Source organism: Oncorhynchus masou, unplaced genomic scaffold, assembly GCF_036934945.1.
Source record: "Oncorhynchus masou masou isolate Uvic2021 unplaced genomic scaffold, UVic_Omas_1.1 unplaced_scaffold_9264, whole genome shotgun sequence".
Lineage (NCBI taxonomy): Eukaryota > Metazoa > Chordata > Actinopteri > Salmoniformes > Salmonidae > Oncorhynchus > Oncorhynchus masou.
Window position 1 is genome coordinate 2428 of NW_027015747.1, and position 8596 is coordinate 11023.

Sequence of the window (8596 nt, forward strand, 5' to 3'; positions counted from 1 at the left end):
TGCTTTGATCTGATAGGGGTGTCAGTGGGCTGACTGAACGCTCTGAGAGTCTGGGTTGAGGTCACCAAGAGATGAGCTGTAGGTGTACCTACCATAGGAGTCCCTCGAAGCCTTCCATTGACTATGTACATACCCAGCGTGCGACAGAGCTGCAGGAGTTAAGACTATCTATCTATCTTCTATCAGACCAAACTGTCAGCAGCCCTCCTTGGCAGCTGCGGCGCTGTAGAGAAATCCGAGGTGGAAGAGGGAGCTCTTCAGAGGAGCCGTGGCAGCTGTCGCTCGTGTTTTATTCGGCTTGTAGCCATGGCTCGGTTCGCTGCCTTACTGCTTTTACCTGTTCTCATTGAATCGGTATTTTCTATTTCTTTCTTTCTACCTGTAAATTCAAGAAAATGTCTACGGGAAGAGATTCACAAAGACGTGCTCGTCACAGGGAGTATGATATCAACGACGAGTCCAACACTAAAACCAACCTGAAGGTGAGTTTGATGATGTTTGGGTAATACCGACATTGCTCGGCTAAGCTAGTTAGCTGCTCCTGTTAGCATTGAAGGCCCAAAACGTAGTTCGGTCATATTATTTCCCGATGAGAAGTAACGTTATCACAACGAAATGCAATACGTGGATATAACCTCAGCGCCCTGTTATGTGTATTTGCTTCCAATAGCGGATAAATTATTTTAAAGTCTTGTTCACAACTGTTGTTAGTTTGTAGCTAACTCTGGTTAGCTTTGCTAGCTAACTTTAGCCTGATTGGGCCTGTGACACATCCTTCCTGGTTCTTACCCTGGGAACATGTGTTGACATGAAATAGGTAGGATTGTACATTTCTCAAACCACGTTCATGAAGTATTACATGTGTAAAGGAATTGGGAAAAAAAGATCAGAGCTAACTGTTATTGTGTTGCTAACCCCATTTTTAATGTTTTAGTGTCAGTTGAGTTGGTGAACATTCATTCAGGATGTTACACGTCAGTCTTAACTCCCCCATCAACCACTCTGTGATACGTGTAACCTGCTAGCTAGGCTAGTTATGTTAGCATGCTGTAGATTTATCATGTGGATGTCAGCACAGGGAAACGCAGGATTTAAAATAGGTATATCATTTGCCGCGGCTTTTTTGTGGAGCGATGGGTAACGATGCTTCGTGGGTGACTGTTGTTGATGTGTGCAGAGGGTCCCTGGTCCGAGCCCGGGTAATGGCGAGGGACGGTCTAAAGTTATACGATTACATTTAGCACATTATTGTGTGAGTTCTTTTCATTACACGTCATTTAAGTAAACGCATGATAAGGCAGCTGTCATAACGTGTGATCTATCAAGTTTTTTATTCGTGTCATTTTGTTATTGCCACCTGTTTTTAGATCACAGACTCATCGGGACATCCTCTACTTGAAGGAAAGATGCAACGAAAAGGGAAGTTTGCCCCTTCACAACAGAAGATTATGACATGTTTGAAGTGTGCTTTGAGCAAGTCACCAATGGGTAAGTCAGTCTACGTCCCAAAACGGCTCCCTGTTTAAGTGCACTACTTTTGACCAGAGGGCCTATGAGCCCTGGACAAAAGTAGTTCCCTAAATGGGGAATAGGGTGGCATTTGGGACATAGATAATGTGTATAGTTTTGTGGTGGGTACTCCTTCACCTAGATGTTTGCAAAGAGCAGGCACTGCTATGCCATCCAGCCACTGCATTATGCCGTCCACAAGTAGTGTCTTGTGACAAAAGTGTTAACAAGTGAGTAAGCCGCCTGAATACCAGTCTGTTATCATTCCACTCCTTGCCACTCTTTGTAATGCTATGCATTCTGGGAAAGTATTCAGACCCCTTGACTGTTTCAAAATTATTCTAAAATTGATTAAATATTTTTTTCCTTATCAGTATCCCATAATGACAAAGCAAAAAACAGTTATTTTTATTTTATTTCATTTTTTGCAAATATATACAAAAAAGAAATTGCTTATTTACATAAGTGTTCAGACCCTTTGCTTTGAGAGACGAATTGAGCTCAGGTGCATCCTGTTTCCATTGATCATCCTTGAGATGTTTCTACAACTTGAGTCCACCTGTGGTAAATTCAATTGATTGGACATGATTTGGAAAGGCACACCTGTCTATATAAGGTCCCACAGTTGACAGTGCATGTCAGCAAAAAAAACAAGCCATGAGGTGGAAGGAATTGTCCGTAGACCTCCGAGACAGGATTGTGTCGATTGTGCACAGATCTGGGGAAGGGTACCAAAACATTTCTGCAGCATTGAAGGTCCCCAAGAACACAGTGGCCTCCATCATTCTTAAATGGAAGAAGTTTGGAACCACCAAGACTCTTCCTAGAGCTGGTCACATGGCCAAACTGCGCGATTGGGGGAGAAGGTCCTTGGTCAGGGAGGTGACCAAGAACTCGTTGGTCATTCTGACAGAGCTCTTTAGTTCCTCTGTGGAGATGGGAGAACCTTCCAGAAGGACAACCATCTCTGCAGCACTCCACCAATCAGGCCTTTATGGTTGAGTGGCCAGTTGGAAGCCACTCCTCAGTAAAAGGCATATGACAGCCTGCTTTGAGTTTGCCAATAGGCACCTAAAGGACTCTGATTATGAGAAACAAAATTCTCTGGTCTGATGAAATCAAGACTGAACTCTTTGGCCTGAATTCCAAGTGTCACATCTGGAGGAAACCTTTGTACTGTCCCTACGGTGAAGCATGGTGGTGGCAGCATCATGCTGTGGGATGTTTTTCAGTGGCAGGGACTGGGAGACTAGTCAGGATCGAGGGAAATATGAACAAAGTACAGTGAGACCCTTGATGAAAACATGCTCCAGAGCTCTCAGGACCTCAGACTGGGGCGAAGGTTCACCTTCCAACAGGACAACTACCCTAAGCACACAGCCAAGAAAATGCAGGAGTGGCTTCGGGACAAGTCTCTGAATGTCGTTGAGTGGCCCAGCCAGAGCCCGGACTTGAACCCTATTGAACATGTCTGGAGAGACCTGAAAATAGCTCTACAGCAACACTCCACATACAACCTGACATGAGAGGGTCTGCAGAGAAGAATGGGAGAAACACTCCAAATACATGTGTACCAAGCTTGTAGCTTCGTACCCAAGAAAACTCGAGGCTGTAATCGCTGCCAAAAGTGCTGCAACAAAGTACTGAGTAAAGGGTCTGAATAATTATGTAAATGTGACGTTTTAACCTGTTTTTGCTTAATCCTTTATAGGGTATTGTGTGTAGATTGATGAGGGGGAAAAAACAATATAATACATTTTAGAATGAGTCTGTAAAGTAACAAAATGTGGAAAATATCAAGGGGTCTGAATACTTTCTGAAGGCCCTGTACATGGAGTGAAATGTTAGCAAAACAGGTTCTAGATTTCAGATGCGGTCAAGAAGTCAATGGAACTTGGCCAAACAATGGAAATGCCATGGAACGCTTGTGGGAAAGAGCTCCCGGATCTTCTCATCGCCCTCCTGCAAAATTAGCCTACATTTAGGCTATTTTTATTTTACCTTTTATTTTACTAGGCAAGTCGGTTAAGAACAAATTCTTATTTTCAATGACGGCCTAGGAACAGTGGGTTAACTGCCTGTTCAGGGGCAGAACGACAGATTTTGTACCTTGTCAGCTCGGGGATTTGAACTTGCAACCTTTCGGTTACTAGTCCAATGCTCTAACCACTAGGCTACCCTGCCGCCTCTACACTCTAACCACTAGGCTACCCTGCCGCCTCTACACTCTAACCACTAGGCTAACCTGCCACCTCTACCTCTAACCACTAGGCTACCCTGCCGCCTCTACACTCTAACCACTAGGCTACCCTGCCGCCTCTACACTCTAACCACTAGGCTACCCTGCCGCCTCTACACTCTAACCACTAGGCTACCCTGCCGCCTCTACACTCTAACCACTGGCTACCCTGCCGCCTCTACACTCTAACCACTAGGCTACCCTGCCGCCTCTACACTCTAACCACTAGGCTACCCTGCCGCCTCTACACTCTAACCACTAGGCTACCCTGCCGCCTCTACACTCTAACCACTAGGCTACCCTGCCGCCTCTTACACTCTAACCACTAGGCTACCCTGCCGCCTCTACACTCTAACCACTAGGCTACCCTGCCGCCTCTACACTCTAACCACTAGGCTACCCTGCACGCCTCTACACTCTAACCACTAGGCTACCCTGCCGCCTCTACACTCTAACCACTAGGCTACCCTGCCGCCTCTACACTCTAACCACTAGGCTACCCTGCCGCCTCTACACTCTAACCACTAGGCTACCCTGCCGCCTCTACACTCTAACCACTAGGCTACCCTGCCGCCTCTACACTCTAACCACTAGGCTACCCTGCCGCCTCTACACTCTAACCACTAGGCTACCCTGCCGCCTCTACACTCTAACCACTAGGCTACCCTGCCGCCTCTACACTCTAACCACTAGGCTACCCTGCCGCCTCTACACTCTAACCACTAGGCTACCCTGCCGCCTCTACACTCTAACCACTAGGCTACCCTGCCGCCTCTACACTCTAACCACTAGGCTACCCTGCCGCCCCATATTGTTTATATGTCTATTCCACACTGTTGAGGTAAAAAAGAATCAAGAGTATAATGCTTGTGTAGATGTCACCCCCCCCCCCCTTACATGCTCATGTCATCGTTACCAATCAACTGTAAATAGAAATCGACTGACCACCACCACCGATTTCTGTATGCTAGCTATGCTAACCAGCTTATACGAATGGGAGTTAGCACTTAGCAGTCATTTCTTCTAAACCTTAAAAAAGGTACTAGTTGTAAATATTATGCAGAGAAAACAGCCAAATATATCCCAATCGGACTTTAGTAACCCCATCGGGGGGGGCCTTTTACAATACGTAAATCATGACAGATTTGATAAATCCAAATTTTGTTTGATCATATTTGTTGAATGTGCACCAATCCGGCGTCCTCCTTCTGTCTCCCCGCGTTCTGTGTTCCATTGACCTCTCTGCCACATCTATAGGCTGGCCAGCACATGCTACGTTTGGTTCTGGGTTCTGAGATGACCCCGCCCCTCCCCCAAGGAACACTGCTGTTTTCTTAGCCCTCTACTCTCGGGGGAATTGGCCTATATGGATAGGGCTAAATGGAAATGTTTCTACAGAAGAAATCTGAAAATACATAACCATGGTAGCAATTGAAAAAAAAGAAACATTTAGGGTATTATGGGAAACCTATTAAACCATATGTCTTGTCAGGTGAACTGACGAGACTGAATGTAAACATTACACTGTTGATTTTATGTGCATTTTACATTTTCTGTACTTTTCACCACATTCGTTGATAATGAAATCTGAAAATATTCTGGATACATTCAGTAACAAAATAATATTCTTGGGAAATGTGGAGGAAGTGCAACATAAGACAAAAAAAAAATGACACGTTTTGAGTGAGAAGACAAACTGGTGTCTCCAAGTGGCCCCACACCTCTCTCCAGGGTACACAGTTCCTAAGTCATTTCAATGCGCTTTTATGACTCAAAGAAGAGTCTTAATCTATAAGTTACTTTTTTTTTTTTAGCTCTCCTAGCTGAGTCGTCAAGGAACTAGAGCAAGGACACTTGTAGTTGTTTTGCTTGGGACACAACCCAGCATCCCCACAACTGTCATTTAGGCAATAGACCATTTATACAGCATCATTTGAAAGCTTCTTCTATGGCCAACATGACTAGCTCAGTTAAAAAACATATTACAGTGTTGAGCTTTCACGTGTAATTCAAGGAAACAGATCATCCCATTGGTGCCCATAGAAAGCAGTCCTGAGAGGATTTAGGTGTGTGTGACACGACCAAACAGGTGTGTGTGACACGACCAAACAGGTGTGTGTGTGACACGACCAAACAGGTGTGTGTGTGACACGACCAAACAGGTGTGTGTGTGACACGACCAAACAGGTGTGTGTGTGACACGACCAAACAGGTGTGTGTGTGACACGACCAAACAGGTGTGTGTGTGACACGACCAAACAGGTGTGTGTGAGACACGACCAAACAGGTGTGTGTGACACGACCAAACAGGTGTGTGTGACACGACCAAACAGGCTCATTGTGTTCAGAACAACCCAGGGTATGACACCGTGTCACCATGCACCGCTAACATAGTGATTATAAACGTTGACACTGTATTATGACATGAGATTCATTATTTGGAAATATGTGGTGCAAGAAACCAGTGGATTGGGAAATTATCTAGAGCAGGGTTAACTTTCAGCAGATGAACAATGCAGACATTTCAACATATCCCATATGTATCCGAGTGAAACAAAACATTGCGTCCTGCTGAACGCACTTCACGTGACTGAAACGAGTGTTTTATTGCTTGCTGGTGTTATATTGCTTGCTGTTATTGAATGAGCCGAGTTAAGGCCTTGGCATGGAAATGTACTGAATAAAGGTGTATGTTCTGTCACCCAGGAACTGGGAGAGTCCCCGACCAGCTGGTTAATCTGGACATGAAGCACGGTGTAGAGGCCAAGAACTACGAGGAGGTGAGTAGAGACCAAGCCTTTCATTTGACCAGGGGGCGTTGTTGCTCCCTCGGCTGTCTCCTGAAGTTCACGATCACTGTATCCCTCTATACTGTATCCCTCTATACTGTATCCCTCTATACTGTATCCCCTATACTGTATCCCTCTATACTGTATCCCTCTATACTGTATTCCTCTATACTGTATCCCCCTATGCTGTATCCCCCTATGCTGTATCCCCCTATACTGTATCCCCCTATACTGTATCCCCTAAACTGTATCCCTCTATACTGTATCCCTCTATACTGTATCCCCCTATACTGTATCCCCCTAAACTGTATCCCCCTAAACTGTATCCCCTATACTGTATCCCCCTATACGGTATCCCCCCTACTGTATCCCTCTATACTGTATCCCCTATACTGTATCCCTCTATACTGTATCCCCTATACTGTATCCCCCTAAACTGTATCCCCCTAAACTGTATCCCCTATACTGTATCCCCCTATACTGTATCCCCTATACTGTATCCCCTAAACTGTATCCCTCTATACTGTATCCCTCTATACTGTATCCCCTATACTGTATCCCTCTATACTGTATCCCTCTATACTGTATCCCCCTATACTGTATCCCCTAAACTGTATCCCTCTATACTGTATCCCTCTATACTGTATCCCCCTATACTGTATCCCCCTAAACTGTATCCCCCTAAACTGTATCCCCTATACTGTATCCCCCTATACGGTATCCCCCTATACGGTATCCCCCCTATACTGTATCCCCTATACTGTATCCCCCTATACTGTATCCCCCTAAACTGTATCCCCCTAAACTGTATCCCCTATACTGTATCCCCCTATACTGTATCCCCTATACTGTATCCCCTAAACTGTATCCCTCTATACTGTATCCCTCTATACTGTATCCCTCTAAACTGTATCCCCCTATACGGTATCCCCCTATACTGTATCCCCCTATACTGTATCCCCCTATACTGTATCCCCCTATACTGTATCCCCTATACTGTATCCCTCTAAACTGTATCCCCCTAAACTGTATCCCCCTATACGGTATCCCTCTAAACTGTATCCCCTATACTGTATCCCCCTATACTGTATCCCCTTATACTGTATCCCCTTATACTGTATCCCCCTATGCCGTATCCCCCTATGCTGTGATCGTGGACTTCAGGAAACAGCCAAGGGAGTGTAATCTGGATGTCACACAATGCGTGTGCTGGACTAGCTGCTGGTACCGTGTGTGTGTGTGTGTTATCATATCTAGGGTTGTATTGAGAATCTAATACTGATCTGAGCTTGAGGCTCGTGAAAGGGGATGCCTTGACAGACACCAGCTACTGGTGTATGTTAACATGCCTGTGTGGGTGGCTGCTGTACAGTACAACATACCTCCCCCTCCCCAGAGCGTAGGTTACTGTAGACCCCCTCCCCCAGAGCCTAGGTTACTGTAGCCCCCCCCCGGAGCCTTGGTTACTGTAGACCCCACTCCCCAGAGCCTAGGTTACTGTAGACCCCCTCCCCAGAGCCTAGGTTGCTGTAGCCCCACCCCCTCTGGAGCCTTGGTTACTCTCACCCCCATGGAGCCTGGGTTACTGTAGCCCCCCCCTCTGGAGCCTTGGTTACTGTAGCCCCACTGGAGCCTAGGTTACTGTAGCCCCTGTGAGCCTTAAGTTACTGTAGCCCCCTCTGGAGCCCTAGGTACTGTAGCCCCCCCTCTGGAGCCTAGGTTACTGTAGCCCCTCTGGAGCCTTGGTTACTGTCACCCCCTCTGGAGCCTAGGTTAGCTTGGTTAGCCCCCCCCCACTGGAGCCTTGGTTACTGTCTCTCCCTGGAGCCTAGGTTACTGTAGCCCCCCTCTGGAGCCTTGGTTACTGTAGCCTCCCCCCCTCTGGAGCCTTGGTTACTTTAGCCCCCCCCCCTCTCTGGAGCCTAGGTTACTGGGCCCCCCCTCTGGAGCCTTGGTTACTGTAGCCCTCTGGAGCCTTGGTTACTTTAGCCTCTGGAGCCTTGGTTACTGTCACCCCCCTTGCTACTGTAGCCCTGAGCCTAGGTTACTGTAGCCCCCC

General features: G+C 46.5%; 1 pseudogene; it reads left to right on the forward strand.

Annotated features, from left to right (window-relative positions):
- The first annotated feature begins 290 nt into the window (after window positions 1-290).
- On the forward strand, window positions 291-6740 carry LOC135538184 (transmembrane emp24 domain-containing protein 10-like; annotated as a pseudogene).
- The last annotated feature ends 1856 nt before the right edge of the window (window positions 6741-8596 follow it).